The 15453-nt window shown below is 43.5% G+C and overlaps 1 protein-coding gene across 1 annotated transcript in view; it reads right to left on the bottom strand.

Annotated features, from left to right (window-relative positions):
- LPGAT1 (lysophosphatidylglycerol acyltransferase 1) overlaps nt 1-14665 on the bottom strand; it is a 122725-nt gene extending 108060 nt beyond the window's left edge. The window contains exon 1 of the mRNA XM_035010494.1: nt 14649-14665. The gene's annotated coding sequence lies outside the window, so the exon portion shown is untranslated. The remainder of the gene's footprint in view (nt 1-14648) is intronic.
- Between the last annotated feature and the right edge of the window lie 788 nt (nt 14666-15453).

Raw genomic sequence — 15453 nt, forward strand, 5'->3', positions numbered from 1 at the left:
TCTCTCTAAACTATAGATTCAGATTGTTGATATCGACAAGATAACTTGCTGAGATTTTGATTGGGATTTTTTTCTTGTCTAATTGCATTAGCTAGGACTTCCTCTTACTAAGTCCCTTATCATTACCTAGCCACTTTCCATCTTCCAAAATGTTGTTGACATCTCTCATTTGCTGTGGTCTCTGAACTTGTTCTCTTTTTCCTTGTGGATTTATATCTTTTTTAAAAAGATGTTTATTTTCTTTATTGTTAAGTAGACTCTATCCCCAGTGTGGGGCTCAAACTCACGACTCAAACCAGGTCAAGAATCGCATTGCTCTACTGACTGAGCCTTCCAGATGCCCCAATTTTTTTTTTTTTTTTTTAGAGAGAGAGAGTGAGCGGTGCGGGGGGTGCAGAGGGAGAGGTAAAGAGAGAATATTAAGCATGGAGCCTGAGGTAGGGCTTGATCTCATGACTCTGAGATCATGACAGGAGCTGAAATCAAGAGCTGGATGCTTAACCAACTGAGCCAACCAGGCACCCCATATCTTTTTTTAAATCTTCTTAAAACTTTTAAACCTTTAGCATTTTAGTGAAATTTTGGAAAGAAACAAGCGTAAATAAATATAATTGCTTCATTAGGTTACCCAGAAGTGTATTTATTTTTCATATATCATCACTTTAAAAATTATGGCTAAGGGAGCAAAAAAGCCGCAAGCTGTAGGGCTTCTTTCAACTTTTAAGTAGGTCTGATAGCTATGATCTTTATAAACTCTTCCTAAGACAGAATCCCAAATGAATAATAGGTCTGACACTATATCAACATTTCACATTTTTATGTACAAAACCATAAACTAGTGGGTAATTGTGTGCTTTACAAAGGGATTTATAATGGGAAATAGTTAACTCCCCTAGGATATCTAAAGTAAAGTTTTATGTGCAAAAACTCAATTCATAGCTAATGAGAAATTAATCATTATATATAACATAGTGTACTTGTATCTCTCTGCTAGCCAAGTCACTAAGCATATTCTTTAATTTGGAAGTCAGAGTCTAGTGAATGGCACCAACATTTAAATCAGTGGAAACTGCAAAGAAGAGGACACGCAGAAAGAAAATAGGCCTTGAGAAGGATTGGATGACAAAGAAGGATGACAGCAACAGGTAAGAGAAGGCCATTGAGTACCTGGGGAAAGGTACTGGTAAGATAACGTAAAAATAATGCTGGGTCCTCACTCATTGTAATGGAGATAATAATGGAGGGATCAATGGGAGGCAAGGGGGATGTTGGAAAAAACAAGTGCTATGGACATGAATCTAGTGTCATGGTTACAGTCAAGGGCATGACTGTTATGGAACAAAGAGTTTCCAAGTTACAAGATGTGCTCGGTTTGAATAATCGGTTGTGGATCAAGAATGTCCTACATTAAAATAATAATGGCAAAGAGAGCCGACCTAGAGCATTTAAGGGGAAAAAAAGTAATGAAAGTAGATTCAAGGAGGATCAGAAGGAAGGGATTCTTCCAAGTGGATTTCAGAATTTCAAATCACTGATATTCCGAAGGGGGTTGGGGGTGGGCAATGCCACGGGGCATCCTTAACAAGGAAGTAGCATATGTGATGACATCAGGGACAAACCACGCGAAAATATAACGATAAGGGCCTCATAAAACAATATAATAACTAGTGTTTACTCAGCAATAACTACGTGACAGGCACAGTGCTAAATATCATAGCATTAGCACATTTCATCTTCAGAGCATCGCTGTGAAGGAGGAACCATTTCTTGATTGATGAGGAAACCAAGGTTTTGTGACTTTAAATGATTTGCTCAAGGTCACATAAACTCAAGTCTGTCTGACTCCAGAGTTGGAGCATGGATTTATAATTCATAGTCTCAGTAATAATTACTATTTCATAAATATCATTTATGTGTCAGGCATTTTGTATTCTTATCTTTATTCCTCACTACAGCCCTGAAGTAGATTTAAATAATACCTAAGTATTAATTAGGTATTATGCCTTATTAAATATTAATAGTAGCTTTAAAACAATCCTGTGAGGTAGTTATACAGATATTTATAGGATATTACCTTATCAATTATTAACAGTATTTTGATGGAGATTTGCATTCAAAAGTATGAAAAGCTGATATTGAATTCCCTCAAAAGCAAACCACCTTTAGCAACTGTCTCATCTCCCCTTCCTCTTCCTCCTCTTTCTCCTCCTCCCCCCCCCCCTTCCCTACCTCCCCAGTTTCTAGCACATCACAGCTCACTCCTATACCCAGTTCTAGCTGCTCCTCCTCATACCCAGTTCTGGACCCCTAACCAAGGCAGGGAGTTTGTCTTAGTTTATTTCAGCTGCTATAACAGAGTACCAAAGACGAGGTGGCTTATAAACAGCAGAAACTTATTTCTCACAATTCTAGAAGCTGGGAAGTCCAAGATCAGGCTGCTGGCAGAGTCAGTGTCCGGCGAGAGCCTGCTTCCTGGTTCATAGACAAGCCAACTTCTCACTGTGTTCTCACAGTGATGTTGGAAGGGCAAGGTTGCTCTCTGGGATCTCTTTTATAAGAGCACTGATCCCATTCTTGAGGACTCCACTAACCTCCCAAAGGTTCCACTTCCCAGTATCATCACATTAGGGATTAGGATGTCAACATATGAATGTGAGGGGTGGTGGGTGGGGGAACACACAAAAATTCAGTCTCTAGCAAATTTCAGTATTTACAGGCTTAGTCTGTCCCCATAACTTCATCTCATGGAGCTGAGAAGTAGATCTGCTCTCTAAGACCTAGAGTCTGGCTCCCAAGTCATGGCTGCTGGGTGCCTGTATGACCTGCCCATTGCCCTATTTCTTTGGTTTCTGGGAATACTCCGGACTCAGTGTTCCTGAGGAATGCACGGAGGGTGATTGGGTATGTGAGGCATACCTCTCTTAGTGCTTGGCCCTCACCACCCTTAGTCCTGCATCTCAACATGTATCCTGCCCCTGACCTCAGTACTAAGACTGCAAATCAAAGGTCAGCCCAGTTGGAACTATGCATTTCATGGTCAGGGTCATGGTTCTCCAGACTTTGAGCTTTTGCTGCAATCTCAAGTTCCTCTTGCTGTGCTCCCTGCCCGCCTCCAACCTACCCCCCAGTGCCAAGTTTTCTGCAATTGTGATTAAGGTAACTGGGCTTTGTGGGCCTTGTGCCTACCCTGCCCAGTTGAGCCTCCATCCAAAGCAGTATGCTGAAGCAAGGGAAGACCTGGAGGTAGCTTTCTCATAAAGTGTGTTCAAGATGCTTACACTTTAAGGTGTCTGTTAGCACTGGGTGGTATAGAATATCCTAGGTGGGGAGAGAAAGCTGGCTTGCTGTCAAAAAGAATTTTTTGCTGGCAAATTGCCTACAGTGATCTCAAAAGAAAGGAATATGAATCTCCAAGACACAAGTATTTTGTTGTAATTTCTTTACTCATTCTAAATAATACTCACTTCTATATCTTATTTTTACATTTGTATTATTTTTCTAGAAGAGTGACCCCCAAATATTATAAGCTTCAGGCCCACAAAACCTGGATCTGCCCTTGGGAAGACCCATACCCAAGCCTCATCTCCAGAGACTGTGATTTCATTGATGTGGGGCAGTAGATCTCAGCTGAGGTAAAATTTTTCTACCTAGTGGATATCTAGCAATGTCTGGAGACATTTTTAGTTATCACGCCTGAGAATAGGGGGAGGTTTGCAAAATTGGCATTAATGGGTAAATGCCAGGTTGGTGCTAAACAGGACAGCCCCACAACAAAGAATTATCTGACCAAAAGTATCAGTGGTGTTGCCAAGTGAGAAGCCCTGATCTAGGATGAGGCTCCGAGCACCAGCATTTTTCAAAATCTTCCCAATCTGAATATACAAACAGGGTTGAGAACAACAATTGTAAAGATAATAATAGCTAACCTTTACTACTGAGTACTTACTGTGTGCCAGTCATTTTTCTAAACGAGTGAACTCATTCAGTCTCTGAGTAAGCCTACTCCTGAGTACTGTTATTGTTCCCGTTTTACAGATGAGGAAACTGAGGGACAAATATTAAGAAACATATCCTGAGGGGCGCCTGGGTGGCTCAATTGGTTAAGCGACTGCCTTTGGCTCAGGTCATGATCCTGGAGTCCCTGGATCGAGTCCCGCATCGGGCTCCCTGCTCAGCGGGGAGTCTGCTTCTCCCTCTGACCCTCCTCCCTCTCACGCTCTCTGTCTCTCATTCTCTCTCTCTCAAATAAATAAATAAAATCTTTAAAAAAAAAGAAAAGAAAAGAAAAGAAACATATCCTGAGATTCAATCCCACACAGTTGGACTCCAAAGCCTGAGCAGTTAACTACTATTGCAGACCTGAACCTCCTTGACTGACTGACTTCATCCAAGTAGAGATCTCTATGAGAGAAGGGAGTGAGAGTCCCTGTGGCTCCCATAGCCATAACCCTGCCCACCCCCAACACTTAGAAATGAAAATGAGAAAAGGTCTCAAAGTAGATTCACCTGAGGCGGGTGGGGGGGAGGTAGTATAGAACCGTTTTTGAAGTGTGTGTCAAAGGATAGTAGTTGGGGCTATGGGTATTTGTTCCAGTTTCTCAGATATGTCTGTGTCTAGTTCAATTTGATGAAATTTTTTAAAATGAAAGTTTAATCTAGATATGGTAGACCCCTGTTTGGGCAAGAAAAAAAAACGTGCCTTGGCCCATCGGACTGTAAGTAAGAGTAATTGTTGCTCCCATCACTGTCTCCTGCACAGTAATGGGCTGTGTGGCAATGTACCTTTCACAGATGGCCATATTTAATTGAAAGCCATTCCCAGCAGCTACTGGAAATGCTGACTACCAGACTGGGAAAAGTACTGCCAAATGAGAGGAATGCAGACAAGTTCTGTGGCAAAAGGGTAGAAATATATAAAGTAAAATGACTCTCTCTTTATTCACTGTTACAAAATGATCAAGCAGAAGAGGAAAGTACCAGCACACTTGGTTTTGTAGTTCAGTTCCATAGCACCGAGATGATGAAGATCATTGCTGCCTTCAGGGCAGGGGATATGGTCGGGATAAGGCCAAGGGGCAAGTATTTCTAAAATAAAAGAGGCCATGGAAAGAGGGCTATTCCATGTTTGGAAAAGAACCCCAAACCCCAAATGAGAACAAGAGCTATGGCCAACACCTTGGTTTCAGTCCAGTGAGACCCTGAGCAGAGAATCTAGTCGTGCCATGCTTGGGCTTCTGATTTACAGAAACTGTGAGATAATAAATTTGCATCATTTTCAACTGCTAAGTTTGGGATCATTTTTTACACAACACCAGGAAATGAATACAATGCATTACAGTGGTTGATTTTTGAATGCCAAACTAACCTTACATTCCTGGGATAAACCCTATTTGGTCATGATGTATTAACTTTTTAAATATATTTAGATTTGATTTGCTAAAATTTTGGTCAGAATTATTTATATATGTTCATGAGGGAATATGGCTTGAAGTGAAAGAAGAAATTTGAAGGAGAAAGAAATGGAAGATGAGAAACGAAGACATGATGGATGAGAGAACAATTTAAGTAGAGGTGTGCAATTACCAGAATAGGTTTGGAAAACAATCCAGCGGGTTTTTTGGTTTTGGCGTGTGTTTTTTTTTTAAGAAGATTTTATTTATTTATTTTAAAGAGAGAGAGTGTGTGTGCATGTGCAAGTGTGAGCAGGGGGAGAAGAAAAGGGGGAGAGAGAAGGAGGGGAAAGAATCTTGAGCAGAGGGCGCCTGGGTGGCTCAGCTGGTTAAGCGACTGCCTTTAGCTCAAGTCATGATCCCAGGGTCCTGGGATCGAGTCCCACATCGGGCTCCCTGCTCTGCGGGAAGCCTGCTTCTCCCTCTCCCACTCCCCCTGCTTGTGTTCCCTCTCTCGCTGTGTCTCTCTCTGTCAAATAAATAAATAAAATCTTAAAAAAAAAAAAAAAAGAATCTTGAGCAGACTCTGAACTGAGCATACAACGTGACTCGGGGCTTGATCACACGACCCTGAGATCATGACCCTGAGATCATGACCTGAGCCGAAACCAAGAGTGGGCACTCAACCAAATGAGCCACCCAGGCACCCCAACAACCCAGCATTTAATTTGGCTGAATAACCACAGATAGGAAGTCAAGTGGGGGGATGGTGGAAATGCAGCTGGAAAACTAGGGAGCAGAATGCATGCTTAATTTGGGAGATGAAGTCAAGAGTCACTGAAAGTCACTGAGGGACATAGCCGGATGAGTGAGCCATCAGCAGTATGTAGTTTGAAATGCACCAAGCAGAACCTGGAGAACAGGAGGGAGGCCTTGCAGTTATCTGGTTAGAGGTCACCAGAGCCTAAACCTGGGCCTGGTCAGTGGGAGGAGGGGAAGCAAGAGACAGAAGAAGAGACCAAGCCCTTAGCATTCAGCCTAGATGTTAGATTGGCTCCACTCCCTCTTTGGACACCTGAAGAACATGAGCAGGCCCTATTCCATCATCTGGTGATTGGAACCAAGCACTGAAGGCAAACCTGAAAACTACTGATCACCTGCAGGTTGGGATCCCTACGTTCCTACTGGACCCAGGCCTGGCTGGTTGGCCCCAGACAGGACACAGTTAGTAACGGTGGCCCAGGAGGCCCAACCCAGAAGAACTCCAAGAAACTGGTTTGGGTCTGCTGCCCATTCTGGGATGGTAGGTGGTTCAGCTTAATAAATGAAACATTGGGAGAGGGGACAAGGGGGCTCAGGGAGCAGAACGGTTCTCACTCAGTGGGGCTTGAAGCATCTCTCTTGGGTTTGTGGTCCCAATGCAGGATCAGAAGCAGAGGCTGACAGGAAGGACTTTCCTGGGTCTCAATCAGCTGTTTCAGGTCAGATCATTATAACTCAGTGGCTCTTAGCATGGAAGCACCTAACAAATAAAGATTATTGAGTAAGACGGATGTCTGTATTTTACAGCTTGGGAAAATGAGGCCCTATCTGGAACAGGGCTAGAGCGCTTTGCTTTGTCTAATTTTGTCTACTTGAAGTAATATTTTTGAACCTTGACATAGAAAGTTGTGTGTTGGAGTATACAGATTCATGCAAAGCCCTGGACGGAATCCATTATTCAGCTTCTCTCTCTCTCTATATATATATATATGTATGTATATATATATATGTATATATATACATATACATATATTCTTTTTTTTTAAAGATTTTATTTCTTTATTTGACAGAGAGAGACACAGTGAGAGAGGGAACACAAGCAGGGGGAGTGGGAGAGGGAGAAGCAAGCTTCCCGCGGAGCAGGGAGCCTGATGTGGGGCTCGATCCCAGGACCCTGGGATCATGACCTGAGCCGAAAGGAGACACCCAGCGACTGGGTCACCCAGGTGCCCCTCCATTATTCAGCTTCTAAACAGGTTTTTGCCTTCCCTATGGTGGAGAATTTAAAGGGCATAACAGCAGAATTATAAAGTGGGCAAGGGGACATGTTGCTAATTGGAGGGTAAATCCATGGAAAAACTGTTTCCTTTAGCCTGGAGGCATCTCAAACAGAAGGATAAATCTCAAAACTAATAACAACACCCACTGACTTGCCAGAGTGGAGCCGCGTACACTTTCTCCCTCTGCTCTGATCCCGGGAAGGCGGCTCTAGGTTCACTAGCCCTGACACAACCCAGCTTGATAGGAACAAAAACAATTGAAAATGGAAGGCACACTGGGGTGCCTGGGTGGCTCAGTCAGTTAAGCATCTGCCTGCGGCTCAGGTCATGATCCCAGGGTCCTGGGATCGAGCCCCGCATCGGGCTCCCTGCTCAGCGGGAAGCCTGCTTCCCCCTCTCCCACTCCCCCTGCTTGCGTTCCCTCTCTTGCTTTGTCTTTTTCTGTCAAATAAATAAATAAAATATTTAAAAAAAAAAAAAAAGGAAGGCATTGTCTCAGCAAAGTGCCATCTAGACTCAGAATTCTCTGGTGACCTGGACCAAACAGGGATTGCTGGGACCTGACCAGGGATGGCTGGAGCAGGTAAGCCAGTCCGTCAGGGCATAAGCCAATGTATCTGCAAGGCCCCCGGGGCAGCCCTCCCCAGTGTTATCAGGGGCTTCCTAACCCGAGACCACTGAATATTGGAGCTAGAAGTGATCGATAATTGGGACTGCAACTCCGGAAGTGCTGGAGAAGGAGACAATTGTGGGTATCTTATCTCCTCTCATCGGCTCTCTTCTCCTTCCCCAGCAGCTGGGAATGTGCAAGTCCATCACTTTTGCTCTTCTAAAGGAAGGGCGGGGGGCTTGCACAGACTCAGAGACCTCAACTTCCTCAGGAAGCTTTCCTTTTGCCCCATCAGATGTGATCCTTCCACCTCCTGAGTGCCCATTTCACTGCATCCGTACCTTCATTACAGCACCATGGTGTCGCACCACACTTTGTAGTACCGTGTTATACTCCCTCATTGTGGACACTGCGGTGTGCCCCCCAGATCCCCACCATCGGGGCCAGTGCATAAATCCTCCCAGCGTCTGGGGATGTTGCCTGTCGAAAGCTCATCGTTGAGTCCCTCCCCAGGAATTTCCCTCTCATCCAAGGTTACTCTCCCTCCCGGGGAGGAAGCCCACACCCAACGACATTCTACAAAGATACATCTCCCTTGTCTCAATTCTGGACCTCTCTGAAGGGCCATCTCAGCCTCAGAGCTCCCTTTGGGATCATGTTCCAGTTCAACTTCCCCTTCTGCCAAATCCTACAAAAGTGTTGTTCTTGAGGACACTCCCCGATAAACTTCTGGTTCCCAAATCTCCATCTCAGACCCAGGGAACCCAACTGACAACACCCCTATGAGACAGGAAGCTTACTGAAGACGAGCCGTCAAATTCTTTGTATCTGCCTTCCCCTTCTGTCTTGCTCCATCTCCCTGGTACTCAGCATAGTGTTGAACAGACTTCAGATGGATGGGACACAGATGATGACTTGCACAAAGATTGGACAAGGACTATCTATTTCCCTTCTCCCTTTGCGTCCAAAGTAAACACTGAATATCTTCTTGTCTCTAATATGCAAAATATTCATAGAATTTACAAAGAATACAAAATATATACAGTCTAGGAATTCCTTCTGTAAAGTGTTTCTGGGGAAATTCACATTTTAAAACCCAGAGAATGTTTGTTTATTTTTAAAATGAGGAAAGAGTAGCCCAGACTCACTTCAATCTTTCTGCTCTAGGTGAGCAGGCTTCGGGGTAATCAAGAGAGGCATCATATAAATCTACTTTGTCTCAGGCACCCTGCTGAAATTTTCACTGTTGATGAAGAAAGTCAAGAACCCATTCCAGTGATTCTGCAGACATTCTAGAAAGATCTGCTTACCTAAAACCTTCCCTTGTTTAGCTCAATGATAATTTTGGCTAAGTGATTATTAGTGGCAATGCTTATAGCCTACCTGGGGCTGTATTTCTGCTCTACTGGGTCCCAGTTAACATTCCCAGCAAGAGGTTGTGAGGCAGATCCCCCAGTGGGTTGGCATTTTACTCTTCTAACAGCCTTCTGCTCTGCTTGATTAGCTTTGTGGTCCTCCATGTTATGGCTGCCCTTCCTAACCCCCTGGGGGGAAGCCAGAGGACACTTGTTTGAACTGGCTTCTAGATTACACAGATCCTGGAGGTTAAAGTTCTTAGTTGAACTACATGTTAACATTGATTTTTGTATTCCCAACATCTAGCAGCTGGTCTGGCTCGAAAATATTCGAACGAATGAATGAACAGACCAAATGATGACTATCCTTCCCTGGATCGTGAAACTCCAAAGGTGGGTTACTCTGGCAAGCATGATGCTTTTCGTCATTCTTTGCAGACAAGAAGCATCAGCCTGAGATCCTTAATTCTTCACCCAGAGCACCATGACCTTCATAGATTTTTCTCTCCTGTACTTTTTCCTTTTCAAATGCAAACAGCAACACCAGACTTCCCAGGGGCAGAGGATTCTTACCCTCAATCACTCTATTATGTTGGAGCCCCACCTTGGCAGTACCTGCAGCTCACGCTGGGCTCTCCCGTTCCCAGGTGGGCTTTGCCCCTACCTCCGGGGTCTAGTTCCCATCAAAAACGTCCCAGGAAAGTCTGACACCTTCATCCCCAGGCCGGGCACTTTAAGCCGGGCTCAACTGCCAAAGGCCCCTCAGTTCTCCCTTTCCTAACTGAACTTCCTAGGTTGACAACCTCCACTCCTCACCCCAGCCCCAGGGGAATTCATTCTGTCTTCAGTTATGTTCATATATTCATCCGATGAGACTCCTGTTTTGTGTATCCAGGAGACTTTCATTTTTTGATCTTTAAAGTGGCATTGCATAGCTCTAGTCTGCTTAACTGATTTTAATTTCTTTTATTTCAAATCCATGAGGCCCTCCTCATGGCTCACGTCACTGTTAACTTCTTGTTTCCTCTGGGGGCCCCAGAACAGCATGTGAGGGTGGCATTCCTTTTGAGTGCTCACCACTGTTGACAGCTCATGAACGCAGCCTGGGCTACAAGGTCAGCACCCTAGTGGGCCCCTTCTTTTTTATGATTTTTTCCCCAGCTTTATTAAGATGTAATTGAAATACAACATTGCGTACGTTTAAGTGCACACTGCAATGATTTGATACATATAAATACTGTGCAATGATTACTGCAAGATTAGTTAACAGATCTATCACCTCACATAATTACCATTTTGTTGTTGTGACTGTGGTAAGAACATTTAAGATTTCGTCTCCTAGCAACTTTCAAATAGATAATACAGTTTTGTTAACCGTGGTCACCAGGCTGTACATTAGATTCCCAGAACTTCGTCTTATAGCTACAAGTTTGTACTCTGACCAATGTCTCCTTGCCTTCCCCACTCCCCAGCTCCCCCCACCCCATTGTACTCTCTGTTTCTATGAATTTGGCTTTTTTAGATTCTACATGTAAGTGAGGACATGCAGTATTTGTCTTTCTCTGACCAAATTATTTCAGTTAGCATAGCGCCCTCTAGGTTCACCCATGCTGTCACAAGTTGCAAGATTTCCTTCTTTTTTTAGACTGAGTAGTATTTCATTATATACATATATGATATATATACATAAGAATAATTATACACACATACACAATATCTTCTTTACCCATTCAGCCATAGATGGATACTTAAAAAGTTGTTTTCATATCTTAGCTATTGTAAATGAAGCTACAATGAACATGAGAAAGCAGATATCTCTTCAAGATAATGATTTCATCTCCACTGGACATATACCCAGAAGTGAGATTGCTGCATGATATGGTAGTTCTATTTGTAATTTCTTGAGGAGCCTCCATACTGTTTTCCATAATGGCTGCACCAATTTAGGTTCTCACCAACAGTGCTCAAAGTTCCCTTTTCTCAACCTCACCAGTACGTGCTATCCTAGTGAGCCAGTTCTGAACCTTCTCTGCCCTTCCCTTTCTCCCCAGTTACCTGCTCATGCAACAGTCAAGTATGGAGTGCCCACTAAGGTTCAGGTTCAGAGTCATCTGCTTGGAATACAGGATATACACATCTTGGTGGATCCTACCTTCAAGAACCCACAGTGAGGGAGTCAAGGAAGTGTGATGTGGTCAGGGCGATGATAGAATTACCCATTTAAGAGGATGGAAGAAGAGCCCCAAACTAAGGAAGAGGAGAGTGACCCTGGAAGTTTTCCTAAGGGAGGAGATGCCCCTTCTTTGGTCTTAAAGAATTAGTCGGCAATAGCCTGATGAAGATGAGTGGAGGCAAATATGCATTTACAATTCATCCAACCAGTATGTTTTGAGACCTGCCACATGCCAGCCAAAGTTCTAGGTGCTGGAGAGACAGCAATGAACAAAATAGAAAGTTCATACTCATGGGAAGAAACAGACTATAATCAAAATAAATAAGTAAAATATATACTATGTCATAAGGTGGTAAGAGTTATACAGAGAAAAATAAATCAGCAGGGAAGGGGATTTAGTACATATGCATGTAAGGGGGTGACTTCTATTTTTTTATGATCTTATTTATTTATTTGAGAGAGAAAGAGAGCGTGGGGAAAGGGGCAGAGGGAGAGAGAGAGAGAGACTCAAGGAGACTCCTTGATGAGGGCAGAGAGCACAAGCAAGGGGAGGGGCAGAGGGAGAGAGAGAAGCAGACTCCCCACTGAGCAGGGAGCCCCATGTGGGGCTCCATCCCAGGACCCTGGGATCATGACCTGAGCTGAAGGCAGACGCTTAAAGACTGAGGTCCTCAGGTGCCCCAAGGGGGTGCTTTGAAGAATGATAGTTTTAAATATGGTAGCTAGGGAATGCTACTCTGTTTTTACCAATCCCTTTCATCTTCACTGTGGCTTTAACTCTTTGCAAAGTGCTCTTATATCTATTAGCTTACTCAATTCTTAAAATAATCCCATGAAGAGGTGGGAGAAATGAGTCTCCTGGCTTCTGTTGTGCCCTGTGTTAGTTTGCTAGGCTGCCATAAAAAGCACCATTTAGTGGCTTAGACAACAGAAACGTATCGTCTCCTAGTTCTGGAGGCTGAAGTCCGAGAATACAGCATCGGCTGGGCTGCCTCCTCCTGAGGGCTCTGAGGGAAGCTCTGTTCCTGGCCTTTCTCCTTGGCTCGTAGATGGCTTGCCTTCTTGCATCTCGACCTTGTCATCCCTCTCTCTGAGTCTGTCTCTGTGTCCAGATTTCTTTTCAATGATGATACCAGTCAAATGGGGGAGGGGCACTCTTATGCCCTCATTTTAACTTGATTCCCTCTTTAAAGGCCCTATCTCCAAATAAGGCCACATTCTGAAGTACTGGGGGTTGAGGTCCAACATATGAATTGTGGTGGCAGTGGGAGGTGAAGGACACAGGTCTACCCACGACACCCACCAAATTACCGAACTTTGCATTCCACAACCAAGACACATGGAAGCTGGTGCTGGCCAGCTCTAGGCTAGAGGTACAAGATGGCCCATGCCATCCATGATCACTTGCAATTCATAAGCCTGATTACCTAGGATCATTTATCCAGGACTGAAGGCGTATTACATGAGAGGTTCTATTTGACTCATTTGAAAAGCCAAAAAACATTTTCTTAAAGGACACGACAGATCTAGGTTGAATTAGATTTTGATTCCAGGATCAGTCACCTCTTTAACTCTGAGAAACCCTGAAAAATCCAGAGTAAGCAAGGCCTGGGCGAGCTGACAAAGCTAAGAAACCAGGCAGAAAGAACAAGTGAGTAGGATAGATTAAGAGGGATGTGAACCCAAGAAGGAAGGAGAATACTGAGAAAAGGGGAAATAAAGAGTCGGGGAGCTGCAAACCCTCTAGTCACCTCAGAAATTGCACCTCCTCACTAAAGATTAGGTAATATATGCAAACGTATTTTGAAATGTTGGAAGTGCCACAATTATGAAGTATTCTTTGTTAAGGTAGAAAAACAACGCATTGACCCCTCTGGAGACTGGTCCTGCCAGGTTTTCTGATAGACTACTTCCTAGTCTTTCTTTCATTTAATTTTTAGTCACAAATAAAATACCATAACTCTGTGAGTCACCAGCATCTACTTTCATTGCTTTGAGGAGGTTGCTCTTTTTAATTAACTAGTGTGAAAATTGACCTCCATGCTAACCTAACTAGCAGTGTCAGGTTGGAATGCTCTGTTTTCTCCTGAGGTCCTGGCATAACTCTTACTGTAGAAGGCAAGAGGGTTGGAATAAATGTCCCTGGCTCTCATAACTCACTCCTGCCTTGGTCAAAGTCTTGGGCGAATAGCAATTCAGCTGTGTTCCAGAGCCTTCCACCCAGTGATTCTCAAAAGCTACCCAAGGCACACCTGATGGGCCTCAAACCTACCCAAGAAAGTTAATCTTTTCTTTAGTCCTTTGGGACAAACTATTTACAAATCCATATGCTCGTTTTTATGTACCTCTAAGACCTATTTACTAATAGCATGCTAAGTGAATTATAAAAGGTTAATCTAATTTGGAATTCATAAACCAGAATCAACGAGTTACTAAATTTTATTGAGGATTCTAATTTAATATTCCACCAAGAAGTCTGGCTTCCAGGGAAAGTTCTGGTGGAAGCTTGCCCACATTCTCTGGATGACATTCTCTGGATGGCGCTTTGTCATTACTCTGTGTCGCCATGTGTGAGTCAAAGTCTTCAAGTGCTGCCATTCTTGCTTTTAAGTATAATTTGCTGTTAACTTAGCTTCATCATTATCAAGTTAATTGTGATTTGTTTGGTTAAAATGACCAGTGTTGCATATTTGCTGCAACTGTATTTTTTGGCCTTTAATTTTTCGGTAACTACACATAAAGACAATTATGCATTGCAATTTGAATATGAATCATTTATGCCCTAACTGGTAAAGCAAATGTACACTTAATCTCCCAAAATATACTTTGTAATGGCCCCTCAATAATATTCTTAAATTATTTTTCCATTAGTACACAGAAAGGAAGGGGTTGATTGGCTGTGGACTATTTTGCCTGGCATAAAGTGAACTCAAGGAAAAAGAAAAGGTTGAAAACCACTGTTTTAGACTCTAGGAATAGACAACTACTTTCACTGCACATTTTGGAAATAGCTTGTAAATGGCATATGTAAACTCGTTTCCCTTGGTAAACGCCTGGGAAATAAATACCCACACTTACCTTTCTCCAACCCCTACTCAGCTGCAGGCTTACTGCGGTTGTAGCAGGAAGTAATGCAACTGGACTGATCAGAGAGCAGAGCGGTGATCGGGAGCGGGGCGGGGTAAGCTTCAGAGCAAAGGTTTCAGGGTAACTCTAAATATGATTGGCAAAGCCACAGACAACACTGAGCTCTGCAAATATGGCCACAGTTCGAAGCAATTAGTTTCTGTTCGGGGTTGTGGGAATTGCTGGTTACACATCAGTAAACGGCCAGTGTCCATGCAAGTCCAAAGTGACTTGAGGAGACAGACTTACTTTAGGGTTCCTTTGTGCATCCAAGTATTCAGGAATCCCCCAAAGTTGGCCCTGGGCTGACTTGAGGCACAATCATGGTGCCAAATATTTACTCCCCTGTGGATCCCACTGAATTTTATTTGTATCTCTGTTATAGCGTTGTGTTCTGCCTTGCTTTGCAGTGGTTTAGAAAGGTCTAATGTCCTCACAGACTTCGTTTCTTTAAGGCAGGACCAGGGTTTACCCGCCTTTAGGAGGCAGCTTGGCAGGGGGCCAGCAGCAAACCAGAGGATCAGAGAAACCTGGAGTGAATCTTGGCTCACCAGTAACTGACAAAATAAATGACTTTTGGGCAAGCAGTGGTACACAAAGAGATTGTTAGTTTCATTATGACTCTCTTAGTCCAGAGACTAAAGTAGTTTCAGATTACTTCCCTACCTTTTCTCAATGATAGATGGATGAGTGGATAGATGGATGGGTGATGGCCAGATAGAGATAAAGATCTATATCTGAATCATTCTCTTTTCAC

The sequence above is a fragment of the Mirounga leonina genome, unplaced genomic scaffold, assembly GCF_011800145.1.
Source record: "Mirounga leonina isolate KUSES-001 unplaced genomic scaffold, KU_Mleo_1.0 Mir_154, whole genome shotgun sequence".
In the NCBI taxonomy this organism is placed as follows: Eukaryota; Metazoa; Chordata; class Mammalia; order Carnivora; family Phocidae; genus Mirounga; species Mirounga leonina.